This window comes from Lagopus muta, chromosome 2 (assembly GCF_023343835.1).
Source record: "Lagopus muta isolate bLagMut1 chromosome 2, bLagMut1 primary, whole genome shotgun sequence".
Taxonomy (NCBI): Eukaryota; Metazoa; Chordata; class Aves; order Galliformes; family Phasianidae; genus Lagopus; species Lagopus muta.
The window spans coordinates 62,500,722-62,526,661 of NC_064434.1; the positions used below are offsets into that span (position 1 = coordinate 62,500,722).

The 25,940-nt window shown below is 40.1% G+C and overlaps 1 long non-coding RNA gene across 1 annotated transcript; it reads right to left on the reverse strand.

The window, feature by feature from the left end:
• Positions 1 to 3,238: 3,238 nt before the first annotated feature.
• Positions 3,239 to 4,207, reverse strand: LOC125689244 (uncharacterized). Its single transcript, XR_007375135.1, has 3 exons — positions 4,145 to 4,207; positions 3,976 to 4,033; positions 3,239 to 3,307 (listed from the first exon to the last, which is right to left on the reverse strand). It is a non-coding gene; the product is annotated as an uncharacterized LOC125689244 (long non-coding RNA).
• Positions 4,208 to 25,940: the final 21,733 nt, after the last annotated feature.

Below are 25,940 nucleotides of genomic sequence, written 5' to 3' on the forward strand. Positions count from 1 at the left end.
CCAGATGAGTTTATAAAATCATTACAGTTGTCAGTTGTTTTTCTTGCTTGGTTGTTTGTTTTTTTTAATCAGAGCGTGATAAGTTACACCACTGACTCCCGCTCTTCCTCCACTTCCTTTCTTTCCACATCTCTCATTTTCCTTTCTCCCTGCCGTCCTTGGCAGGTGCTGACCCATGGTGTTTCACAATGGACTGCCTATACATTGGTTTTAGGTAATCCTCATCTGCAAAGTTACAAGTGCTTTAAAAAAAATAATAATAAAAAAATCAACCTTTATAATTGGTAGCAGGGTAGAACTGTCCCTCTGTACCTAAAAGAGAGCCCGGCAGGGAAAAGAACTTTCCGATTTCCCATTACAACAGTAGTATTGTCCAGAAATCAGTGCAGTTTTGTTCTAATTCCCTGGGGAGCCAGTGATTTCCAGTGCCTACCAGCATATGAAGGGGACGGTGAAACTGCTTGACTGCCACCCTTCAAAACCATCTCTCTCCTCTGCCATTCTAAACCCTTAAAAGTTGCAATAGCCTCTGTAGTGGTGCAGTGAGAAAGGGCTCTGATTTCTTCACAGGACATCAGTTGAGAGATTGGCCAATCGACATTTGTGAAATAAAATGACAGACTAATAGAAATAATAAAAAAAATAGGCAGGAAGCAACTTCTGACATGATTTGGGCTGTGTCTAGTTCCAATGAATGAAACTAACCTTAATGTTATAACAATGAATATTTTCCAAATGAAAGCACTAACATAAAAAACACCCACCTCAACTGCATTTAGTTAAAATTGCCAGAGAACGCCAGGATAAGCAGTAGCAGAGACTATTTTACTTCGATGTAGCAGACAGGGACAGAGAAAACACAACACCAGTTGTGAGATGTTATGTTAGGAGGAAAAAAAAAAAAGAGGACAGTCTCCCCCCCTCTAAAATATAGAAATATGGGTGTACATATACATTTCAGTAAGAATTAGTCACTTTCATGTGCTGCAACAGAGAAGTCTGCAGTTCTGTACATCAGCAGTATGGATACATGAAGTGTATCCAGAGGTTATTACCCATCCTCCTTGAGTCAAGGTTATACAAGGCTGAGAGTCTGATGGAATATGTTAATGGTAAATAAATAAAAAAAATCTCTCCCCCAAACCACCCAGAACTGAATGTAGTCTCTTTCAATAATGGGCAGTGGGGTATCTAGAAAAAAGACACAATGGAAACATCTGATCACAAAGAACGGTAGCTGGGTTGATCCACTGTAATTGCACATTTACATTAATCACTTCTTCTGCAACTGGTGCTGTAGACACTCGTGATACGCTCAGTCATCTACTCAGGCACACTGCTGTTCAACTCTTCCAGCATAAGTGTTTCAAACTGCTAAGCAGTACCTGACCTTTCAGACAGATGTGATAATATCCTTAAATGAATAAGTCTTCTGCTTTAGAATTTGAGTTTATTTTGCTAAATACCAAGGTAAATATTTGATCCTTTTTGCCTGCAGTTGCTAAAACAGGGATTTGCCACGGGAAAGTGAAAGCTCATCTCTCACAGCTCCATCAGCACTATTTGCTGCAGTGCTTAAGCACTGAGATGTGTGATTGAGCTGCTCTTTTTTTCCCCTTCTTTCCAGACTCTGTTCTCATTACATCTGTACGTTGGCCTGTTGCTAAAATTGCTCTTCTCTATTGCACCTAATTTGAAATCATTTTTGACACTTTCCCAAAGGCAAAAAATGATGTATTTAAGAAAATCATCCCTTATATTGATATTCAGAAATAATGTTTTCCTGTATATCTGTAATAAGTAGGAAGATAAATTTAATGTTAAAATCAGGGTGTACCTCCCAGAATGATGTAAATCATGGCTTCAGTCATCACTGAGGTGTAGGCAGCTGCCTGCCCAGTAGCACGATAAGTTCAGAGCCTCACCTCTTGCTACGTGTTTTAGTTATCACCCATTTTCTTAGGCATTCCAAAGCACAAGTTCACATTTTTCAAGCCTTTGTCAGACTTTATATTATTCACAGATAGAAACTGAAATTATAAATTGGATTGAGAATTACTCTAAATATTTTGTACAGGAAAACTGCTTCTGCAAAATACAGTGAATTTTATGAGCTCAACACAGGTATTTCTGATGTTGAAATCTCCTGAATAGTATACAAGAGAAAAGAGGAAAAAGTGCAGTTAAAAAAATCAATCCACAACAGCTGGCGTAATTACATCTGAAAGTGAGTTTAAAAATAGTTTTCTGCAATGGAAAACAGTGACACTGACAGCCTTAAAAAATATATCACTTTACACTTAAACAGTAACTTTGCAATTTCATTTCCATTTTTCTAGACAGAAAGTCTGTCAGTCTTCAGGTTGATAAAAACCGAGGTTGGATTCAATGTCCAAAGGAGAGTCCTTGACAGCCCCCAGTTTGAGGTTGCATATGCAGCTTCCTCTATAAAGACAATTAGATAATACTAACATGACAAGGAAATACAGAGATTCACCTTATTTCACAAAACTCACGTGCTGTGCTTTTTCTGCTCTATCTAGACATCATCAGCTGTGTGCCACTGTAAAAGGACTTGCCCAGGCTGATGTAAGGAAATGGATATTGCTGGATTTGAAAGGGAATTCAGCCACAGAGCATCAGCACACATCCAAAGCTGTGGTCAAACACAGCACTGGTTTGCTCAAGTGAAGGTTCTCAGAGTTTGTCTCTCCCATGTACCATCTGAGTGCTCACACTATGTAAAGCTTAAGAAAAAAAACCAAACCAGCGAACAATACCTTTTTTCTTCCGGTGTTGAATTTGTGCAGTTACCAGTGTTTCCTTGGAGGGGTGTATTGGAAACTCAGTGTCAATACTCTAATTTAGTTCCTTTTCTTTGTGTTATAAATATCAGAGTAAACCTAAGCCTTAAAACAAAACAAAACAAAACAAAAAAAAAAAAAAAAAAGAAAAACAAAACCCAAATCCAAAACACTTTCTTCTTAAATCAGAAACAGCTCTAGGAGCTCAGAATTTATGAAAAGTCCTAAAATAACAAACAAGTATGATCATTCAAGTAGAAGAAAATGTTTTGATTAAAAAAAAAATGGATTTCAGCTCAAGTTATTCAAAGATTATAACGAACTCTAGATGATTGGGTTGCATGTGTGTGCCTTTAGGAAAAGCTGTTGTCCCTGATGTTCTCCTTGTCGACCCACAGCACGCAAACAGCTGGGCTATCACTGCTGAGACTCCCCTGGTTTTCTAGGTTGCTCCCTTCCTTTCTTCAAGATAACACCAGCTTTTTCGCTTTCTCACAGCTCATCTATTTAGGAGTACAGAGCAGACATGACATTTGAGATAAGGATGTGATTAAGAGGTTCATGAGTTCTAGCAGCCTCACAAGATTTGGATAAGGAAGGCCTCTGCTTAAGGGAAATCTATTGAGAGGCAGTCTACCCTGGCCTTTCAATTGTAAAAGTTTAGCGAGCTGTGCTACACTGGAGAGTGCTACAGAGGAGCATGTTTTAAACTGAGATACAACAATACCTTTTTTTGAGACTTGGTAAGAGTTTATTTTTTTTCTTCCTCTCAAGTAATAGCCTGAAAAGGAAGCATTCATTTACATTGATCATGAGTGCCTTAGAAGAATATTTACTTTTGGCCTAGCTAAAGAAATTCTGATTTAAAAAAAATTTTTTATTATTATTTTTTGTCAAATAGCTGTTTTTGAACTGGGAAAGAGTGCTGTATTAAATCAATTTTTTTTTTTTTTTTTTTTTTTTACTAAGATGGAAAAAGTGCATGATTGATAGCATTAACAGTTTAACAGATCTCTCAGCACTCAGAATGAGAGAATAAATAAAGTAAGAATAAAAAGCCATATTTGTTCACATGACATACAGCTGAGTCACTACTTACAGGTGGGACACGTTTGGTATTATTTGATGTCATCACGTACCTGTCTTAGGAAAACATTTTTTGATTACTCACTGATACGAAAAGCCAAAGTCCTCTGAGGCTCCAGAAGAAAGACCAGTAGTGTTTCTTCCTAGGTCCACGTAGCAATTGTCAATACAATGGGAAAGGCATTACAACAAAGATGCGATGATGGAAGGCACGATAGAAAGGCACCATAAAGAAAGGGAATAAAATTGCTCACCCATAGCAGAAGATTCCAGGTCCACAGTGGAAAGCTTCACCAAGGAGGAACCTCCATAAAGAGACCCTTCCCCAGTGCCATTCAGCCCTTAAATGAAGCCTAAGAGGTGCAGCCAGGCTTCACCCCTTTGGGTCACACAGCTGAATTGCCTTCACCTGTGCTCCCAGAGCTGACTGGCTCCTTCCCTCAGGTGCTCAACCAGTGGCTCAGGCCATGACTCAGCAGTTCCCGTGCACTTTACCATTTCTTACCGTTTCTGGGAAGTTCAGTAGAAGATGCTAAAAATACATTTCTGTTTTTCTTAAGATTTGTATAATAGCAGATACTTTTAGGGTCTTAATTCAGTAAAACACCTAGTCTCTTGCTAGGGTGCAACTGCTATTCAGGATTCCCCTCAACCACTTGCTTGTAGTTTACACTGTGTTGAAACCTGAGGCAAAGAATGGTCTTGTGAACAGGTGTAACTTGAAAGAAACCTACCTTGAAGGCCAAACGATTGACTTTTCCATTTTAGATTCAAATAAGTTCTGAACATCTCTGTAGGAAGAAACGTGCAGAATGCCTTACAGCTCTTTCATTTTCCAGCTACTGATTTTAACCTCTTCTGTCTCAGTGACTTCAGCCAAATCCTTTTTCTTTACACACTGTGTAAATGCGAGCACTAGAGTGTAAACTGCAGTGCCCTTAATCTTATTGTAAATGTTAACACATGAGGTGCAGTAATTAAATTGTGTTTAAATTTCCCCAGGAGGAGGTCATCAGTAGGTGGCTAGTATATTTTAAAAAATAACCTGCAGTACACTTTAAACCTAAGTGGTTCCTGGTATTAGACTTGTTCATCATCTTTTGGCCTTCTGCCTCGCTGCTGTAATTACCTTAACTCCTCACCCGATAATAAAACTCTGAACAAATCCTGCGTCTGCTATTAAGTACGTAAAACTAAAGCTTAGCAGAGATTCCCCACATTCTTTCTTCCATTCAGCTGTGGTGCTTGACAACTTGCATGGTACAAATGGAACACACAAAGCCTTTAAGCCATCCTGCATTAAAAAAAAAAAAAAAAAAAAAGTAACTTGGAGTTTTCTAATGCTGGTATATATTAGAAACAGTTTATTTTGATGTAGAGAAGCACCGGCTTTGCCATTTCTGCAGAAAACTCACCAGTGTAATGAAACAGAATCACTCGTAAACTTATATACCCACCACACTAGTTTGTTTCACCCCAGATCTCATGCAGGTCCTTGTAAGGAGAAGGCAGCTCAGATTGCAGGTCCACTCTGTCCTAGGTCTGCCTGACACTGCCAGCAAGAGTGAAAATCACAGTTCACTGTGCAGCCAGCTATCCTCTGTTCTCTACATCACAATCACCAAATTCCTGTTTGATCTCTCTTTCATGTTCCATCTGAGTGATGATTCACTCCTCATCTCTGAAGCCTTTGTCTTCCCTAAGAAAAGATCACTTGTATATATCCACAATTAAAAACATTTCAGTATCACCAGGTAAATTATTAAGAAATACTGAACTTCTAACTCTTCACCAGCTCAATAGAAGTAAGGAAGATCAGCCCTTCTCTTAGCTCAAATACTCAATCTGTCTAGAAGGACCCATGCAAAAAATAAGGCTTTCTCTATGTGAAAGGATCAGGAGGAATTCCTGAGGCAGCTGGCTGGTCCTTCATGGAACAATCAGCTCGTGCCTCAGATGTGTCCTGCTACTACAATAACAGACAGAGGTTGAGGAGGAGAGTCATGGGAATTTTCATAGGATTGCATAATTTTCACATTTAAAAGAATTCATGGATGTCCAAAAATTTTCAGCATTTTATTGTTTGTGCATTTCTTTGTAAGATCTTCTGACAAATAACATAATACCTTAAAAAAACACGACAGTCTTTTTTTTCCTTCAGGAGGGTGTATATCCTAAGAAAAGCATACAATCCTCCAGACCGTAACACAGAAATTATAGCTCCAGCTAGGCCAAACACAAATCTGTGCTTAAATTTGGGCTGTTGGCTTTACTCACATGCTTAAAATTAAGCATATGTTTTAACACTTTACTGGATTAGGGCCCATGTCAGCAAAATAAATTTCTTGGGAAGAAGTAATAAAAATGTAGCTTGCAGTGGGGGACAGCAGAGCCATTCACAACTACAGGAGCTTTAAACCACAAGCTGGTATTTATATGTTTTAAAAAGAAATCAGGCGTTCAACAAAACATTTATTTTAGATAGATATCTAATTAGTCCGCTACAGAAGTGCCTTCATTTTTCTTAATTTGATGAAAAAACATTTCTTGCATACTTGCATCCCTAAAAGCAAATTAAACTTCACACCAAGGAAAACAATGTTTTCCAAGCACAGGTGTCTAAAGTTTTCCCAATGCTTTGTGATAGTCTGCCTGATTCCAGAGATACGTCTGCATTCCCCAGAGAAAGGGACAGACAGACAGGAGGCCAAGCTTTCTAAGCACTGAGTTTCACTGCAGGCTTGCACCTGAATTTGCTCATTCAAGTGATTTACTCAACAAGTAAATCATATAATTGTATATATACAATAAAAGTCAGCTAACTAATTCTCTCGTATGTGCTATGCACTGATGTGTATTTATTTTTAACATTAAGAACCTCTCTAAATATTTGGTCGCATGCACCTGGCCTTTAAAGAGAACTTAGATCATTTGCAAAAACATAATGGGTACAATTCTAGATGGTGCCTTTGTTGATTTTATTTTTTCCAGCAAAAACTTTCTTTTCCTAATAACAGTGCAAAGCATGAATCCTAGTATGGACAGGGCTCCTTTGGTGTGTGGTGCAGCGTTACCTGGCCCTGTTTGGAGCACAGCTGACTTAATGCTACACCACTGCAGCTTACTCTGCAGTAGCTTGTTGGCTTCTCCTAGCAGCTGTACCAACGGGCCATCCTCTTACTGCTGCCCTTACACAGAAAATGAACTAAAATTCCACAACAACAGCTTCACTCATTCCTCTAGCACTATTTCACACCTTTATCACCACGCAATGCATGCACATTGTGTTTTCTGTGTGGTTCCAAAGACATGGCACATCATTTGTTTTCAAGGCAGATTTTGCTCCCGTCTTCCCTAGCCCTCTGGTTGCAGCCAGTTTTCCAAAGGGGATGGTACAGTCCGGTGCTCAGCCTCATGCACCTCATCCATCCTCCTCATTCACAGCTTCTAAGCCCATTGGATGCTTCCAGGCTGACACATTTAAAGGAGAGTTTTTCAGAAAGTTCTTGGGGTGCAAAGAGGCAAACACCACTTCCAGTAAACCACAGTGCTGTCTGTTTGGCTGGAAATAATGGTACCTTACCAACCAAGCCTCTCTTCCAAATTATGCTTGTCTTCTGCTGACGGCCAAGGAATCAGAGCACAAGCCAAAGTTGCACTGTGCTGCAAGTACTCAGTGCTGCAGAGATGCCTCAATATGCACCTGTAGACTGAGCAGGAATGGAAACTGGATTTATTAACAACAGCATCAAGGTTAGGGCTGGCTGAAGCTGGCCAGCTCAGCCAAGAGGAGACAACCTGTATGTAGAAAGCAGCCCCACATACCAGGAAAGCCAGAAGGACAGGTTGGATTCACCAACAGTTAACTCTATGATGTGCTCTAAAATAGCTGTGGTAATGGGCCCATAAACACTCCCTTCAGGCTGAGGTCTCCAGCTTGGGAGCTTTCTCCCATTGTACTGCATATTTTAAAGCTTAATCATCAGCCCTTCTGCAAGCAGGACTCCTACCTATTTCAGTTAATCTTTGTCAGAATCAATCCTTGTACTGAGTAACAGGCTGCTTTTAAAGCAGAAAAAGTAAAAACAAGTTTATAATCACAGAAATGAAGTGCTGAAATAGTCACCCAGAAGTAATGGGGGGTGAAAACTGTTTCAAAATGGAATAAAGAAGTCTTATTGCAGCTTTATAGAATGATGCTCAATGAACCAGAGAGGTCTCATCCAGTTCAGTTTCCCAGCTACTAAAATGCAGGATCTGGCAGTCATCTGAAATCTGTACACGCACTGAACTGTTACCTATTAAAATAGTTGTCACCAGTCTTTCCTTACTAAGACCGTCACTTTCAGGAACCCGGAAGATTTAAACCACTCTTAGTAACTTTTTTTTTTAAATAAGCCTATGGTGAGCTTGCTTGTAAATATATTCGATGTCCTACAGCATGGACACGCTTCATTTTTTTTATTATTATTTAGGGAGTTTCATTTTTATTTTTAGAATTAACACTTCCATTGAGAAATCTTATACATCTTCAAAAAACACACCTTGTTCTTTAAAATGAGGTTGACCTTGTTATGTTGTCTTTTAAGAAAATACATTAATATGGGATTTGCTTGCATTACAGCCATTCAACAAATCAATGCCTACTGTACAGAATCAGAATTCCCCAGATAAGGTAGTGAATATACTCCCAAAGGAACAACGAGAAGGGGATTCCTGTTTCTTTAATGTCTTCTCTTTTTGGCTGCTGAAGAAATCAGTTTTGTCTACCTGTATGGCCCTAATACACGTGTAATTGCTACAGCACTGTGCAAAATTTCTTCCAAATAACGAAGCTCTATCAAGGCAATGCATATGTTAAATTACGGAAACACCGTATTCCCAAGGCAATAAATATTTATGTAGTAAATGTGCTTAAAGTACGATTAGTGCTCTTAGGAAATTTTAGATTTAAATCTGTACTTCTAAACCTAAACTAGTTTCTACCTACCATATGTCAGTTCCCCCGCTTACATAGGAGGGAGATAAAATACAAAAAGTACACCCAAAAGAACAGGCTTCCTTTCACCTGTGACACCTCATTAATTTGATCTACCCAACTAGCCTAGGAGTGTAGAATTCATTTATCACGATTCACTTGTCACAATTCACTTGTCACAATCCTGTCTACCTTAATGTACTGCTGTTATTTCTCATATCTGAATCGCAAGTGTAGATTTGCTGTTTGCACGTTCAATAATGCCCCATCAGAAAAGAATGGACAGGAACCATATGGCTCTGTAACCAGGCAATGTAACTGTTTCTTTTAGAAGTATGACAACTTGCACAGGAAAATTACATCTAGGCATTCACTCTTAAGCAACGTAATGATGAAGAAATATCATCCGGTATCATTTTAATATGGAATCAAACAGAAATGTTGTAAAAGGGAGGGGGAAGATGTTGCAGCACAGTGTGTAATTTTGCACTTAAATGAAAGGATGTGCTGCCGTGAATGATGCAATAAAATAATAGCGTGCATTAAAAAACAGTGCGCTGCAACAAAAGATGTGGGTAGCAGATAACACACCTGTGTTTCTTGTAAAGCTGTTTCACTAAAATCAAGAACCCTTTTATTGTTATTTTTGGGCAAATATTGACTTTTATTTACGTTGCTTTGCAACACTTCCTAGAAATTGCTGCAAGCATAACAGAGCAACGTTAAAAAGTAGATACTATTGAAACAGCAAGAATTTGAGACAAATTTTAAGAAAAAGTCTTATGCTTTGGGAAATACTTTTAGCAGTGGCAGCATCACTTGTAGGCACTGAAATTAACCTGAAAATACCTACTGAAATACAGAAGAGTAGCAGTATCAGTATCAGCCTGCCTCTTCTTGAGATAATGCAGTGCCCTGCCTTTAATTATGCAGATGGGATAATTAGAGTGCTCAAGTATGCATTTAAGATGCCATACTGAGCACAGCTCAGACTAAGATCTGAGCAAGCTGTTCCATCTGGATTTATATCTGTAATAATATTAATAAGGACATATTTTGAGCACTGTGATTTTAACTTTTTTTTTCCTGTAGGCAAGTGCTCACCTGAGAATTTTTCATTTCCTCCTATGTTAGGAAACAAAAAACATACAAAAGAACATGGCATCTACCTAACTCTGGAGAAACTATATAAGCGCCTTAATTTAACGGTGAGCATGCACGGCAGCACAGCAACAAATAGATTTGTAACCAACAAATCTGCATGTAGAAAAAGCTTTCCAAAACCCAAAGGGCAGCACAATTACCTGGGCAAAGGATCAGTCCTTCCTGTTAGTGCAAAGCAAGTCCCTAGGCACATAGTAAGGAAACTCCTGCTGAAGGCAGGCACATGGGGAGCACAGAGTACTGCTGTTGGACACACATCTGACACAAAGCAACCTGAAAACACAGAGAACTCCCACCATAGAAACCACCACCCTGCCAATAGCAAAAGCTGGGAAAGAGATCAACCAGATTATTTCAAAATCCAGAGACATTCCAGTACATGAGCATTTTTTTTCTTTTCCACAGTATGATCAACATTTCTATCTTGTATAACATCAAATTCTAGCTATTATTAGAGTTCCTTTGGCTTCCAACATATTTCAAACAAAAGAAGCTAAACTTCCACTGATGTTTACTGGTTCATTTCTTCCGTGGTACTCTCCCTTGGTAAAGATTTACAACTCTTAGATTTAGACTTATTAACAAGCAGCGTTCCTTGCTATTTGTGCTTCTGTGTTTCCTTTTAAAACTGGAAACATATGCCTTGTAATCGTGCAGGGTTTTTTTTTTTTTTTGTGGTTTATTAAAAGCATTTCTACTAAAAGCTGACTCTTGGTCATCATTCACACTACTTTGGTTTAGTTCTTTTATTATTATTTTTTTTTTTTTAAACCATGTGGCTGACACTTGTTTTCACCTTCACAAGATGACCTTTTTAAAAAACAGGAAGAACTTCCAAGTAAACAATGTCATTTGGAGCTTTATAACCAAAGTCAGCAAGATGCAGAAATTAATCTTGCACTGCTCAGCACTGGGTTTCACTGGTCAGGGTGGATTTAGATCAGTTTTACTGAAATCAAGACAGAAAGATAAGGAAGGATTAGAAGTCAAAGAATGCAACGAGTGAGGAAAACATTGAAAGAACTGGCACTGCTTGATCAAGAGAAAAAAAAGGCTGAAGGCATAAAAAAAAACATTCTTCAAATATGGGACAACTGTTATAAAAAAAACTCCAGTTGCTGTGAGGATTGTGGTTAGACCATAAGTGAAGCAGTGAGCGCAGCAAAAGCAGTGCAGCCACTGGGTAAGTTCACACACATCTGCCTTTGGAGACATCTACCAACAGGTTAGCATACAAACATCTGTCAGGAACACTGTAGGGTAGAGTTTGTGAGAAGGGGACTGGGCTACATTACTTAAGTTCGTCCCCAGACCCATTTTTATGTTGCACTATTTTGATGATACAGCCCCCCTTCCTCCCCTTTTTATTAAGGTGCAACCATTTTTGCAAGGCTATCACAAAATTTTACAGTTGCAACCAACTCCCTTATCAATTTAAAATACTCTCATTTTGGATACATACAAAAAAAAAAAAAAAGTGTTGGTCAATACAAATGGAAAAAAGTGTGTTTTTACAAATTCTTACTGTTCAAAAGGCTCTACCTCTCTCCTTCACCTCTTCTCTCAGACTAATAAGTGATGAAAGAACAACTTGCTTTATTCTTTAACGCTATTTGAAACAGTCATCTCGTGCATTATCAGTCTGGTCCTCTAGCATTCCAGCTCCTGTATCCCAAATTATATACAAAGTATTACAGAGAGTCTCCTGGGTCATTAAGACCAGGTCCCTGCTATCAGAGTCAACCTTGTAGTCTATAATTTATCAAGCTCAAATTTGTTTGCACAGTTCAGCTTCGAAACACTGCTTTCATTATACTCACTGGATGCCTGTTCCAGACCACACTCCTCTGATGTTTCAAAACTTCTTAAGTTTTCAGTGTAAGTTTAGTTAGGGTGGTTTATACTACTTTGCTTTTATGCCAGCACTGATTTTTATCTAATATATCTCCTTTCTGCCTCACTGTGACAGCAGTGCTAAGCCCTCAGTTTTTGGGTTAATTTCTTTTGTTAGTTTCTTCATTAACTGGTCCCCTAGTCGCTCTCCATTTTTGTCTACTAATTTTCAGCTTTGTGACATTAACTCTTGTTTTCCCAGATATATTTCACTGACATCCAAACGGCTTGGATTTGCTGCTTTCCTCCTCAGCAAGATCAATCTGCAAAGACAAGTACCTTATAAGCATGGCATAATCTACTCTGAAAGCACATGTTGTATTTTATCTTATTTTTTATTTTTTCTCAATGTCACCAGCTGTATTTCCTTCAGTATTTAAAAGCTTTGCATAGGAGTGAGATACAAACAGATTCAACTGCAATCATAGGCGCACAATTTGCTGTTTATGCCCTTTCCTCACTGTCTGACCTCGTGTCAGCTATTTATTCAAAATCTTCAGTTTCAGATTCCATTTCAAGTGCTGAAGTACCAGTCTTTTCAATATCCCGGTTATTTTAATTTGTATTTGCATGCTCAGTCTTACCTCAAATAATTGTTGGCTCTTATTTAAAGTAGAAGACTCCAGGCAATATTCTCACTGGCAACATCTGCACGGCAGCTTACAGCATTCTCCAGAAGGGAGGCCATTTGGATATGGAGTCCCCCTCAACTGGAAATAATCCAACTCATTCCTTTGCACCTCCTCACCCATTCCCTTGCAGGCAATTCTCCTGTAGGACCTTCCTCGTGCCACCTGTCAGGCTGTTATGGCGCAGCCAGGTACAGGGAGGTAGGAGTTCCCAACAGATTCACAACAAAACGCTAAGTGAATGGAAAATGCTGCATCTCACTCACACTGCGGTGCTTATTGATGGTGCAGGAGAGAGAAACACACTGCTGTAGTGTGAACTACCATGAATTTGGACAGAAAAGCAGGCAAGCAGGTGGGCTGGGTGTTTTGCATACTGTAGTTATGCAGCTGAATTCCACTTTAAACTAAATGTGAGCACTTCAGTCTTTACAAAGTTACTTCTTGGTTAACTACTTGCTGATAAAACCTCAGTCCAACAGCAATCAAAGGGAAGCTGTATGCCTCTGGATTATCTGATTTTCCTGACCACTTTCAGGCTCCCCTAACCCTTGCAGCTTTCCCCTCTCTAGAGGAGCAGTAACACCCTACTAGGGTTTATGTAACTGCTACTCAATATTGCTTTAAGCTTCCTCCATCTGACACGTATAACTTCCACCTGCTCAGTCACCCAAGTCCTGACTTGAACTAATGACTCTTTATATACTACAGTGCTATATTTGCTCCCAGCAGGCTGTTAACAAAGTATACAGAGGAGTGCCCTACCTAGTTTATGCTATAGCTTGGGACAATAATTGCTTGTTATCACAAAGCAGTGGGGTCAGTTTAAGACTGTTGCTGTCAGGAGAACAAGAAAACTGCAAATATGGTGAGAAATCTGTGTGCCACGCCGCCTTAAAATGCCAGAGAACCACTACTCTATCATTAACTATAATTTTAACCTTTGACGATGCTGTCGATGAGTGTTGGTATTTTGTCATCACTGTACTATTTGTAAAAAAACTGTTTCTCTCCATTGGCTTTTCCTTTCATCTCTGTGGTTGGCAGCCTCAATATTTGTTTTTCTGCCTAATGGAAATTCTAGAACTACTGGTAGAAAGCGAAGTGTTGCTATGAAAAATGCAAGGTTTCTCTTTCTCCCTTTAAATACTTCTTTCTCTCTGTTTTAAAAGGAATACTTTACAATGTAAATGAATACTGCTTCCACCTCCTCCCAGTTTGTTCCAAAGCAGGGACTCTTAAAAAGCAGTTTGTCACTAAACTTACCAGTGAGATAATTCTGAGTCACTGTGAAAAGTTTGTTTCTGTCCACCCCCTTCTCTTTTGCACAGAGGAATTTTCACAAATCTCTTATCAAGCAGTGCTGAGAGCAGAGCAACTGTGGAGTTTCTAAAATGCCAGCAGATGATCAAGTTTCCAGTGATAAAATGTAGGAATAAACAAAGCATTGTAACATGGTAGAAAGATTCAGTCCTGCTCTTTACTTCAGCATTTCCTTTGCTTCCTCATTTACACAAAATAAATACAAAAAAAGGCCAGCAAGTACTCCACTAGCACAGAGTAAAGCAGCTCATAGGCTTTCACCTTTAAGCAACTTTGCAAAGTTCTGGTTATCAGTGAAGATTTCTCATCTTTAATTCCGGCAACTTTTGTTATTCCAGTGATCTCCAGCTCCTGATCCCTTAAAGCATGCCCCATTCCTGCTGCTGCATGCAGAACAAGTGCTCTGGATGCTCCTCCACAGAGTGCAGCACAGCTCCAGTTCCCGCATGTAAATTGCTGCAAAGATAGAAAAGCCTATGCACCTTTCTGGGACACGACCACTGGTGGCATTTGGTCCCTCTCCACAGTGCTCTGGGAAGCCAATTTAAAGAATCAGCTGAGCATTCACTGTGGATAGTACTGGTTTTACAGCCACTTTATTTCCCTTTCTCTCTAGTTGTATGAGGATGAGGGGATGAAAGTTCAGAAGATTTACACGCAGTGCAGAGATGCTCTAACACACAGGATGGACATGTTCAGAGCTGTTGTATTGATGAAGGAAACTTCTTGCATTATTTATTTCCTAGTGGAAGTCAGTTTTAGCACTGTAATGTTACGTGGGAAGTCTTATTTTGTCTTGGATCAATTGTGGATTAGTAGCACTTGATATTCTACAAACTAGAGCTGGCATAGACTTTTTTTTTTTTGTGGCAAACACAGATTTATAGTGTGTCAAAAACTCTACAGCTCCCTTCAATCAGAAGTCAGGAGGGAGGCTTTCAAAGCACTCTGGCTTTTTTTTATTTGAGCCACCTCATGGCTTTATTTTTGCAGGCATTCCTTCCCAGCAAATTGCACAAGAGCGAGCATGCTGAACAAATAAATACACAAAGGTTGCTGAATGTATAACTCTTTCCTCCTTCTACCTCGCTTGCACACAGTGCAGGCTTAAGTCACAAACATAATTTCATTCCCTCTCTCAAAAGAAAAAAAAAAAAAGAAAAAAAACCCTGTAAGGATTCAAAGAAAGATACTGAGTCATGGCAATTTGTTTTCTATTGAAGATCAAAAGCCTCAAAACGTAATTTCTTTTTGAAACATTTGTTTATACCTCCACTAAATATTCACCAAGGTTCCTATGCTTTCCTATCCCTCCACAGGGCAAGGCTTGAAGGCTGTTGATGAGACGCATTAAGTTCATGTTCTTGTTCATCAAGATTCTAATAACTGAATCTAACCGTGGTGGCATCTTGTTTAGTGCTATGGCAATGCATGTGGAATGAGCATAACTCAGTACAGCAAACACTGCTGTGCAATAAGGTAAATTCTTAATCCTAGCCTGCACATAGCGCATACTTTGGAAATGCTTTTTGCTAGCGTACCTCAGACTTCACTTGCAACTGCACAGAGCTGTGCTTCTCATAGCCTCAAAAAAAAAATAAAAATAAAAATAAAAATCAGGCTACCTGTTACCTAACTAACCAGCTCCGAAGCCAGTAGAAATGTCGAAGAAACTCAAATCAAATGCAGTTATTAAAAGCAGGCTGCCTCACTCTAGTTCAAAGCTGACATTTTTTGTGCCACAAGAATGATGAACTTTTGGGTTCCCATGGAGAGTAAAAAAAAAAAAGTGAATAAACATCACCATCCCCTCTTTCTGCAGGGAGGGCATTAGCATTCCTTATAACCATGAGTTTGTATGATGGACACTGGCAGGGCAGCATGATGGGCAGCAGAAATCTGCTACACCCAGCATCTTGTGCAAGAGCACTGACCAGCAGTAACAGTGGCTCTCTAGTGAGTATAGATGTACATATAGAAAATCCTTCACGTTTAGGGTTTGCCATTATACCCAGTTCCCATGAAACTGGAACTGAAAGAAGTCTAAATTATCAGAAACATTTGTAAGCTGGCCTTATGATCTAGTAACCTGGAGTGTTTCCCTGGGAGTTGAAAAGTGTTACTGACGTGTCAGGCGATACGAGAATATAAATAAAACCTACACTTTTATACAACTCTGTATTCACCCTTATACTGCAAAACTTGTCAGAGAGAGAACCGACAGTGACATGCCATAGCTGCAGGCACGACCAGTTAGGAAAAAGCAGCAGCACTAATTAAGAGCATTTAGAACATGATGTCTAGCCCACTTTCACCTCTTAGAAGAAAAGACTGCACTAGTATCCTGGGACATGTCCTTTGCCATGGTGGTGTTGTTCAGTGATCTCTCCTCATACTTTCTTTAAAGAACTTTTCAATTTAGTATGTCTTATCTTCTTGTACACTCCCAAAGCTTAAGCTGTTTATTCTCCCTTTAACCAACTCAAGCGTTCGTTTTATTTTCATTTCCCATTCTCTCATCAATTCTGTTCACAGTCCAGTTTCTCTCCCCCAGCCCTCCCCCTCCAGAGAAAGGCACCATTGCCTGCCAGGGCAGCCTCTTGCTCTGGGAGCCACTGCAGCCTGCTCCCCGCAGCCGGCCCTGGTACAGCCTGCCACTGCCCAGGGCCATAGGAACAGTGGAGCTGCAGGGCCTGGCCTGGAGCTTTGCTCTCAGCCTAAATGCTTGGGGCAGGGCTGGATCCGGCCCTCAGCCAGGCACGCAGCACAGTAGTGCCACTAAGTATAGCAACCACTTCATTTACAGTACGGTGACCCAATAATTATGCAAGATAATACTGTATGCAGCTTGCTCGCCTCGCCATTCAGAGCACTTGCCAATAATACACACGCACACTTCGTTATCTCCTTTCCTAGCTGGTGGTTCGTATAAGCAGGCTGTTTTCTCCTGAGATCACTGCAGCTATGTCTAGGTATATTTAACCCCACGGGTCATTCCAGCCCAGCGCTTTAAAAGAAGATCATATTGTTTTTCCTGCTTTCCATTTTTGAAAGGCTAGGCTTTGGCCAGAGGGCACTCTACATATCTGGCTGCAAATAGACCTCTCGGAGCCAAGCAATGCGGTGCCTTGACTAATTTCAGCATTCACTTAAGCTAAATTATTTATGATACTCTCCACACTGTTGTTGTTGTTCTAATGTTGTAACCTCCGCCAGAATAAAGGGATAATTTGCATGCATTTCAGCTACTGCAGTAGCTAACACATGGCTCTGCAATATATTCAAAGTTTGAACTTGAGTGGCCAGAAAACAAAAATTTTGACATGTCTGTAAATCACGTTACTAATGGTGGGAAAACTTAGCATTTTTTACATAAGCAGCTGAAACAACATCAGAAACATTTTCCAATGATACAGTTATTCATTTGTATAACACGCTCATCGCCTTTGCTGCAGGAACATAAATCAGGGCCACGTTAGGCTGAGAAGGGTCTATTTTCACCTCCAAGATGGCATTATGAGTCCCAGTTCATCGCCAGAGGAACGTCTCTCCATCTTTGTAAGAATACCAAACAAGAAAGAAATGCAACGGGGTTTCTAAGGCACCTTCTCATTCCCAGCAGACACAAGGTACAAGAGATAAGAAATTGAATAAAAGTTAGAAGGGAATGCAAAACTGAGAGGTGGCTTTGCTTCATCAGCTGCTGGCTTGCCAAAAAAACAACAACAGCAAAAAAAAAACACAACCACAAATGGGGATTAGAGCTTGAGACATGCACATTAGTGCAGGGCTACCTATTCCCTGCCTTTTCTCCTCTGAAAAGCTGCCATGTGAGGAGAAACATTCCTTTTATTATTTATGGGGACAGCCACTCTTGTTTATTATGCTCATGTTACTCTGCTACATGCCAAGTACAAGCCCTCTTTTTTGCAAAGCTTTTTTTTTTTTTTTTTTTTTTTTAAACACAGAGGGGAGAATAAAAAAAAATAGGAAAAAAAACCTGTTTGCAGAACTAACGAGGAAATTAAAGCCAGGGCAGAGAAAGGAGGTCTTTCTGCAGAGTTGGGAGCAGTAGCAGCAGTGTGCTGCAGCACCGAGCTCTGGGGTACTTGCGGGGGGGGGGGGGGGGGGGGGGGTCAACTTGCTCTGGGCCTCTCCACACACCTGTGCACATGAACAGTGCCAGAAACCCCAAGTTTAGGGCAGAAAAAAATTAAAAGGCCAGTACTGTGAACAGCAGTGGCCATACAGATTGTGGGAAATGGTTGTTTTCCTTCGGGTTTGAAGCAATACTGACAGGACAGAAAGGAAAAGAAGTTCTTTCTCCCTTTCTCCTGGGGTGACTGAACTATTTTCTGAGTTCCACAGCCATGGTAGCTCCATAGTCCCTGGCAGTCTCCTTGTGTTCTCCTCCGAAGCATACTTAATGCTCAAAGACCTTGCCCTGGTCAAGGATAGCAAAGAAGGAAACCATTGGCTGCTTTTGGATCATGCCCTGAATGTGGGCAAGTATTTAAAACACCCAGCCAAATACAAAGGAAAGGGGAGGGAAACAAGGCAGCAGCTCTTTCTGTGGCGGATGGCAGTAGATTTACTGCCTGGTTCACAAACCGCCTACAGCTGGGGGAAATTGCTAGTTCAATTCTCCCATGTTTAATGTGATTACTGGTACTGGTTCACAGGCTTAATTTTACTCCCTTGAATTCCTCTCCACTAAACAAAAATGAAACAATTAAGCAAAAAAATGCACAATAAAAATCCCTTCCAAAAATACAGAATGTAAAATGAGATTTTTTTTTTTCTTCCCCTTTTTTAACTGAATTATACAGAAAACAGTTTACTTTGGAAGGCAAATATGCTATGTTATACAGAAGGAAGAGAACCCTTTATCCTTTCTCTCTGGAGTTTTTAAAGATCCCACCTAACATCCCTTGAGAACAGAATTCTAGGAAATAGATATTTGGAGATGAGAGAAGGTAGAAAGACCACAGATTAGGAGGGACCCCATTAAAACTTGACCTGAAGGTGCAGCTCGCCCCCATCTGAGAGAGTGCACAAAGCTCCAGAGCTCAGCATGGCAGCTCCCTCACAGAAGCTCAGTTCTGCCTGCAGCACTCTGCAAGCCTTCATGTGCTCCTGCCCCGTGAACCACAGGCAAGCACCAGCAAAGAGCAGTAGCTGTAGAGGTAAAGGTCTGCCTCCTGTAACTTTAAATTTTATGAAAGAGGCTAAGAGACTGGGAGAGGAAGAAGGAGTGAACAAACAGAACCGGACAAAAGAATTCCCATCTCACATGCCACTCTTCAGAACTTAGCCTTAAAATACATGCTGCAACTGTTCCGGTTCAGAAATCATTTATTGCTTCACCATGGCCTTACACCAATACGTGGAGCAAACATTTGCCTGTTTATCAGCAGCACAAATGCCATATGACAGCAGCACTTCAGATAAACGCTCCCCCCCCCCCCCACCCCTTTCTTGTCATGATCTGAGTTGCAGCACAATTCCCAACTGCTAAAAGCAATGTACGATAACCACTGTATTGCAACAAGCTGCATTTTTCTCTGTATGAGGCCACTAATGTGAATTCTATAAACAAACTATAGGTTTAACATGCCAGTTCACCCTTGTTTGCTATAAATTGCTGAGCCTACCTGGATTTCATCCTCAACATAACATTAGTGGTTGTTGCAAATAACATATTTAATACATTTCCATGGCAGGTACTGAGGCAGATTATTGCCCCAAAATGAATGATAATTTTCCATGCTGTTTCAGTCTTGTCCTAGTGAATTTTGCAGACATGAGTTCTCTAATGGACTGAATACAGATGTTTTATTTTACATTTTTCTTATAAAGAGGTAGAAATAACGGTTATGTTCTAAACAGAATGTCTGATATGCACTGCTACATTACTGCCCTAGTCATCCCTGTGTTATCCTCTCAGTGCACTGCAGAATACATTTCTGTGCACTGATTTTACAACCTGTTAAATATCTTCTCTGTCTTTGAGGCTATCCATTTAACTTAATTTACATCTGCTCTTCAACTCCTACATTATTTGAGCAATTACAATCATGTTTGCCAGTAATTGTCTTTGTCTCTAATACGTTAATTAACATTCATCATGAATCTGATTATATTTTACTCCTTGTTGCCTGAATTTACATTGAATAAGCCACAACCAGTTCTTACTACTTATTATCAACTTAGATCACTAGAAGACTAATATTATGCCACTGTTGACATAAAGTGGCAGTTAATAACTCACTTTCTGTCCCCCAGCCTCAGCACCAAGGCAGGCAGGGAGTTATTTCCCTGGCTGTGCGGCCCTGCCTGAGTCAGACACTGTAGAGATGAGTTACGTTCCAGAGCTCTCTCTAGCATGACCATCATCACTTTCTTTCATCCCCTCACTGTCCTCACCTAGTGAAAGCCAAACTGAATCCATTAGCTTCAAGGGAATTATTTCTATTTATAGCGCTGGCTGGGAGAGCGCTGCCCTGCTGCCACATCCCTGCATCCCCACCTCACTTTGATGCCCTATCAGCCTGATCTTCTTCAACCCTTCATTTCTTTATTCTTCAGGATTACATCAGGCTTGTTTGAGGTGCTCTCAGCCAAGACCTCCCAGTCCTTCCCTTTGAATAAGAGAGGGGCTAGAGACTTTGCTGTCAGTTATACACCTCTCCACCTGCATCTTTTCCACTGGACTCCTTTATCAGGTGCTTAGCTGTTGCCTTCTAATCAAGGGTGCCTTCAGCTTCCTCATACCTTCTTCCCAACCTCTCTGTATTTATAAAGAACACGGATTCAACATTTGGTGTACTATCCGAGTCCATTTTTCTTCTGAGTGACTAGACTGAGTGACACAGAAGGAACATTATGTGATGAAGCCACTTCACCCAGCCTCAGCAGATATCGCTCCTTGTGACTTTTCACTAAAGTTTCATCAGTCTTCTCTAATTCCCTCTGCATTGTCCACATTACCCACAGAACATCCATAGTTGGAGAGGACTCTCAAGGATCATCAAGTCCAAACCCCGGCTTCATGCAACACCACCCAAAATTCAAACCCTATGTCTGAAAGCATTGTCCAAACACTCCTTGGACTTCATCAGCTTGGGACTGTAAGCACTGACCTGCTTGCAAGGTGTAGTACTATAGTTAGGAGGGTTCTGGGCACCATTGCAGTACTAATAAATGCCTGGTAACAAAAAAAAGTAAAGTAATAAACTAAAAATAAATAGTAGAAGCAGGGGTTGACAAGAGTCAAGAGACCCAAATGTTTTAGTTTCTTTGACATTCACTTACAACTAGTCAAAAATTCGTGTCGGAAAAGTCTTTTTCAGCAAAAAATGTCTTTTTGTAGAGCGAAAGGCTACCAATAGTTTTTTGCAGAAAAGTTTCTATATTATACTCAGTTTTATTCAAACAATCCACAGATGTATTCATTAACTGAAACAAAACTATTGAAGCAAATGCTAACGTTTGACAGGTGAGAACTCTTTAAAACAAAAGGGATAGAATTCCTGAAACAAACAAACAGAGATAATGAATAACTTTGAGTACTGTCATGCAAATCCATTTGCACAATCTCTAGGAAAAAAAAAAACAAAAACAAAAGCAACTTACTTGACTATATTGAAAACATAAATGTGTGTGCATATGTTCTTATAAACATATGCAAGTGTCATTTATATTTGTTATTAAGATTTTTTTATATTGGTATCTTATTACATGTAAATACTCATATATATGTGATTAACTGTTTCCTAGCTGTTACAATCAGATCAATGTGGTGGAAGGGCAATACAGGAGTGTAAGAATCAGAAAGATTAACGCAGAGGAGGAGCATAGTAGCAAAAGGGCTAGCACAAATGAAATGGTGCTGCAAGGAAAAGGAAAGGTGCTCACCCACCTACGCAGATCCAGGCTCACAGCAAAAAACTCTACATAGGAGGGATCTTCAACCAGTTATCCTTTCCCAGTGCCATTCAGCCCTTAAATGAGGTCTAAGAGAGGTGCAGCCAGGCTGCACTCCTTCCGGTCACATAGCTGAATTGCCTTCACCTGTGCTCCCAGGGCTGACTGGGTCCCTTCCCCAGGTTCTCAATCAGTAGTTCAGGCCCTGACTTAACAGTTCCCATACAAGGGCCTTAGCAAATACTGTGTTCCCGTCAGGTGCTGATGTTCTATGGGAGCTCTGTAGCACTGTCTGGAAAGATCCGTGCTTTAGCAGGCACTCACTCTATGGCTGTCAAGGGGTTTGCAGAACCCAAATGGGATATTATTTATCAGAAGTTCATCTGTCTTGAAATAGAATTAGGAAGTGCGTTTATACCCTGAGACAAAAGCTACTGGTTTTTCACTCCTTCACAGAGTACCTTGATCTCCTTTGCCTTGGAGCTTTTCTTGCAGCAAAGTACTGTGGGGGCCACCTAGCAGATATCCTCTGGTATCTGTACCTGAATTGCAAAAGGTCACTGGCTTTAAAAAGTTTCACATTTTCACCCTGAGTGGAGCAATAACTCCTCCTTGCTATAAATAATGTTTCTGTAATTTGGGTGTAAATTAAGGACCCTGATGATTGGTTTCTTATATTTGTTCTGCACTTCCAAAGGGAAAAAAGAACCTGGCAGGGAAAGCAGGCATCCAATGAATCAATCTTCTGTTGATTGAATGAGATTACTATTATTTCTAAAGACTTGAAAAAGCATGTCTTCTGTATTTAATTTTATTACTACTGACACTTCTGTTCAACTTAATGCCCTGTTAAAGGCAGCAGTTTCTTTAGAAAACTCAGCTCTTATATATAATGCTCACTTTCTGATGGCATTGTGACCTGTTACCCTGTTACCTGTTACAAGTGCATACCTGGGCAGTGTGATCATCTGTACCAACCAGTCTGACCCAGCATCCTATTTCTGACTGTGATCCATAGCAGATGATTAGAGATAGAGCAAAAGCATCACAAACGAAGTGATGTTTTCTCTGATGTACCTGTCCAGCCATCAGCAGGTAGAGGTTTTCTGGATCAGGAGACAGCATGTTGCATTAATAAGGTCTTGATTGAGCTATTCCCTGCACATTGTCTGGTATTTTCTTGTGGCTTAATTTATTTTTGTCTGCCATGGCATCCTATGGGAAAGAATTCCACAGCATAATCTTGCTCTGTGTGTATTGATCTAAACTGATTGCCTGATAATTCTAGCTTTTCTGATGCAGATTGTAATGAGTAATTGCTTCCTATCTATCTCCTCCCCCGCCGTCTTGGTTTTATAGCTATCACATTTCCTCACAATTCTCTCTTTTCCAAGATAAAAAAAACTGCAGTCTCTCTACTTTTCCCTCACATTCCATAGTTCTGATCATCCCATAGCTCTCCCCAACCTTTCTTTCACTTGACAGTCCTTTCTGAGGCTGGGGAACAGAACTGCTTGCAATAACCACAGTGTAGGTGGATGATAAATTCACACAGTGAAACAACGATTGTTTTTGTTTCACTCTTCTGTCTTAGAATCTTTCTGACTTTCTCTGAGTCATGCATGACCATTTTTGGAGTGTTAACTACAGTGACCCCAAGATCTCTTTCCTAAGCAGCAAGAAGTACATATATAGCTATCTCTGATAGTAATGCCTCCTAATTAAACAACAACAAATACAAAGAGCACAACAACACTATTTGATAAGAGTAAATTCTCAGCTACAAAACACTTCTTCAACACAGTCACCACCATTTGCTATGCATTTTCACCAGCAATGAACAAGAGTCTGCATGTCACACTTGTAAACATCTGCACCATTGGAGATAACCTACTGTCAGTGCTGCCACTGCTGAGCGCTGTTTTTTTCACGTGGAGGAATTCAACTGCACCCCTTTGCTTTATAGATGCTTCCATGTCAGATGCCATTTTGTCAGACTGCCCCTCTACCACCACCTGTCTTACAGCAACAAAATGTTGGCGGAAAGGTTCAACATCTACTGCTGTGCTATCACCATTTGCCTCTGATATTATGGGACAATTTAACAAAACATGAGGCTTTACTTTCGGAGCAGCCCTCATGGTTTAGTAACCAGCGTCCCGCACAAGATCAATTTATCATGTTCTATATGTCCCCTGTCTTGTGTTTCTCATTAATGAATTTCATCTGCCACCCTATCCCCTTATCCCCCCGCCACCTTATCTTCTAGCACATTCCATACATGAAAGTGTTAATCCTGAATACAGGGAATAGGAAAGATGAAATGTTGCACATATCTTGACTTTTTATTATTTCTCTCTCTGTTTGAACAATGCATGACCCCCTTGCCAACAGCACTATGCTGATCTCTCACTGACATCCCCAAATGAGAAGCTATTGCTTTATTTCATAGCAGCTTAGACTGCGTAGCCTGCATAGGGTCATAGAATCCTCAGAGTTGGAAGGGACCTTTAAAGGCCATCTAGTCCAACTCCGCTGCAGTGAACAGGGACACCACAGCAAGATCAGGTTGCTCAGAGCCTGATCTAGCCTCTCCTTGAAAGTCTCCATGAATGGGGCATCAACCACATCACTGGGCAACCTGTTCCAGTGCCTCACTACCCCCCAGTAAAAGACTTTTTCCTTATATCCAGTTTAAATATACCCTCTTTAAGCTTGAAACCATTTCCCCTTGATCTACCATCGCAGACCCTGCTTAAGAGCCTATCTCCTCTCTCCTGTAGCTCCCCTTTAGATATCGAAAGGCTGCAATCAGGTCACAGTGTATTACAAGATCTGCTATGAATACCTTGCTGTTTATTCTCTCTGGGAAGCAACCCATTGTTTAAATATCTTTACTAACATTTTGTTGATAAGACAGAAAAATTTGAGTACATTCTGATTAACGTTACTCAGTTATTTTCTATAAACATTTTCCATCCAAAGCAGATGAGAATTGGACATGTTATCATAGCCAAATAGTGTATAATTTTAGCATCATTCTGGAGCTGTAAGATCAACATCACGATTATCTGCTTTTTATTCTGTGTTTTTAAAACTTTAATGGTGGATACCTGTTCCAAGCAGTATCACTCAGGACTGGTAATTCTTTATTGGGAATTGACCAAGTGAACTAGTGAGCATGACCTTCCCCATGTGAATGCATTGCCCCACAGTCTATCATCAGCACATAAATCTTAAAGTAACTTTAGGTGACTACTTCAGCTTGGCTCTTAGCCTTCTTTGGAAGTTCTTCTCCAAACAAATCCCATCTGACACATTTTCTGTTGCCAATTATGCATTGTTAGATACGCTGTGTTTTTTCTACCAAGGCTCTCATTCAGTTTGATTTGTCTTTCCTTCATATGTCCCCATGGGATAACTAAACTCACTCTTATTCTGAATTCTGTACATCAGGATGAAGGCTACAAAAGCCAAAAAGGAAACATTAACATTGCAACAAGAAGGCTTAGACAGGACAGTAAAAGCAAAAGTCCAATCAAACAAGAGTTAAGTTTCAGAAAAGAATAAAATCCAATTCAGTAAATTGCTTCCTAATTCATATCCTTCTTTTATTAGATCAGATTGTTCTTTTTTTGGTGGATGTATCAAGCTGGTGAAGATCTCTGCCATGATCTGCAGCTGAGTTCCACCACAAAGCAAAAGATATTCAAAGTTGGGTGGGTATTTAGGAGTTCCTAAGACTGAAGGACTTTCTTGGCAGAAGTGTGTATCTCTATGCTGGGTGTGCTGCCTTCCAAGCACCTCAGCCACAGACTCCTTTAGAGCTGTACTGGAACGGATGCTCAGAGGCATGGCTCCTTCTGCTTCCCCAGTAACCATTCACAGAATGTGACAATTTTCTGCACAGATACAGTGAAATGGCATATTTCCTGCCTCCTGTCTCACATCTAGTTATTGTCCTCTATACAGGACAAGATCCCCGTGAGGAAAGAAATGGAATCTCAGCAGCACTTGTGGGATAAGAGAACATGATCTGGAAAATTGATTTCAAAAGACAACTTCCCATTTGAAAAAATAATAATGAAAGTACTATGAATACTTTAAAAAATATTTATTAAAATATAAATGAAATAC